The sequence below is a fragment of the Pteropus vampyrus genome, unplaced genomic scaffold (assembly GCF_000151845.1).
Source record: "Pteropus vampyrus isolate Shadow unplaced genomic scaffold, Pvam_2.0 Scaffold189, whole genome shotgun sequence".
Lineage (NCBI taxonomy): Eukaryota > Metazoa > Chordata > Mammalia > Chiroptera > Pteropodidae > Pteropus > Pteropus vampyrus.
In genome coordinates, this window is record NW_011888970.1 from 949,904 (window position 1) to 952,519 (window position 2,616).

Below are 2,616 nucleotides of genomic sequence, written 5' to 3' on the forward strand. Positions count from 1 at the left end.
TAAAAACCCAAGGAGACGGCAGGCACGCACTGTCACCGTGAGAACACTCGAAGAGCGTTGGGAATAAACAGCTTGAAATCTGCTTACATTAAAATTGAACAAATACTTTACATTCGGCTTTTGTCTCTGCAGTCAGATTTTGTCATTTCCATGGCAACGTGCAGCACTTAAGCTAAACGCAGCCCGTCCGTGGCTCGGGTCCTGGGATTCCCAGCCCGGCCGGGTCCACCTCTGTCCAGACCCCCTCGGCAGCCCCCGTCTCGGGCAGGTTTCTCGTCTGGGGACAGGGCCGTGTGCCCCGGGTCCCGTCATGCAGTGAGTGTGTCTTCGCGGTGAGTGGGAAAGGCGGTTCCCATGGCCTCCGGGGCGTGACCTCGGACACTCTGTGACTGGAAAGTCCGGGAAGGGAAACGCAAACCGTGAGCTCCACTCTGGGCAGAGTGGCCTGTCTCGTTCAGAGCTCTGAGGACACAGTTCTCACCCTGGAGCCTGGAAAAGCAGGAGCCGGCGTCAGGACGGGCAGTGGCCGGCACCTGTGTGAGCGTCGGGCTCCCTGGGGCCCCAGGCTCGGCGTGGGCAGTGCAGGCCACCAGGGAGGGGCGGTCGCGCTGGCGTCCGTGACCGTGAGTGGGTCGGATGGCAGGGCCGTCACAGAGACGCCGTGGCGACTTGGTGTGAAGTGCGTGAGATGTGGAAATGGACCTGCTGGCCCCCGGCCAGCCCCAGGGCTCACGTCGCTCGGTGTGGGCCTGCCCCCCGCCGCATCTGCCTGTGGCACGTGGGGAGCCACGTCCTTCAGACGACATGGCCTTGAGTGCAGGCCCCTTACCCGGGGCTCAGCTGCAGGACACGCTGCCCGCGGGGAGCGCCGGGGACGCGGCGTCCTGCCATCGTGACCCAGTGCTGCGTGCGCCGTGCCCCCGGGTGCTTTGATGTCGGCGTCTCGTCCCACGTGCTGACCTTAGAACTCTACTTCCGGAAGGGACATGACTTGGGGGTGGGGACGAGGCCTGGCAGGGACTTCCAGGCACAAGTGCCAACACGCTGGTGAGGGAGACGGCGCGGGGCGTGCACGCTCACCAGCCCGAGCGCGTGCCATGTGCCGGCACCTGGCTCCCCGGCCGTGGCCTTGACCACCGCACGCCCTGCCCGCAGGAGCAGACCGCGGGCCTCGGCTCACAGCGGACGCGCAAGGCGGATCCGACAGCCGCTCCCCGCGGCCTGACCGAGTCGGTTCCCCGGGGAGCACGGCGGACGGTTTCTGGGCCCCGAGGTATCAGCGCAGGTCGCTGGGCTCCGGAAGCAATCTCTTTGGTGAGGCTCTCTCTCCACGTCTGCCTCTGGGACCCGGGCTGGCCGAGGGCCCTCTGGGGTGCCCCGAGGGTCCAGGGACCCCAGTCACAGCACCACCGCTGGATGCGTCATACCCTCCCAGAGCCACACCTGCCTCCAGCTGCCCGTCCTCAGTTCTTTCTCCACGACGCTCGGGAGGCATCTGCGTCCAGGACGGTCCCGACACTGCTGACTCTGTCTCATCCCGGACCCCCGCCCCTCACATGGACGGGGGCGGGGGACTGCTCCCCAGTTCATCCACGCGAATCCAGTTTCCACGGCCAGTGACAGCCCAGCACTGCTGTAGTGGACACTGGCGGTCTTGCTGTCTTGGGTTTGCTGCCTGGCAACCACTGGACAAAGTAGACAGTGAGGGGGACACAGGGCTGGACAAACGGGCCATTTGCACCCCTCCAAACTGACTCATTATCCCCGAAGACAGGACATTCAGACAGTCGAGCAAGTGACGAGACTGCAGAAATAGCTCCCCGCCTGCAAAGGGACAGGGACGGGAGGCTCCGGGCGAGAGGGTCCCAGCCCCCTGAAGGCGACGGTCATTTCTTTACAGGACTGGAACGTGCTGTTCGATGTTGGACTCGGAGTGGCGTTCGATGGCCCATCCAGGGGGTTCACCGAGAGGTGCCAGTCGGTTCCGGGGACAGGAGCCCGTGCAGCCTTTTTCAGAGGCTCCTGGGGGGCCCAGAAGCGGGGGACGCTGTAACTGGAATGCAAAAATGGTTCCGCAGATGAAGATCGGAGTAATTCACCTCGTTAGCAGAATGAAGGGGCAGAAAAGCCTCTTGATCATCTGAATCGCCGCGGAAAAAGCTTTTGACAAGATGCAACATCTTTTCGTGAGAAAAACACTTCACAAACTTGGAGTGGAAGGATACCCTCCACCTAAGCAAGGCCACGTAAGAAAAACCCACAGCGGACGTCACGCTCGGCGGCCAGTGACACTCTTCTCCGAGGCCAGGGACGAGAGCGGACGCCTGGTCAGCTGCTTATGCTCAACATGCTATTCCAACTTCTCGCCACAGCACTTAGAGAGGAAGAAGAAATAACAGGCATGGAATTGGGAAAAGGTTATCTGCGTTCACAGACGGCATCACGGCGGGTGGCATTAAATGGGGAAAACTCTAAAGACCCCCGGACCGAAGACGGCCGCTGGAGATTCAGGAAGGTGCAGGCCACACGGGCCCCGTGCAGAGCGAGCGGTGTCTCCACAGCCTGACGATAAGCGACCACACAAGGAAACGGAATGACAAAACTCCGTTCGAAATG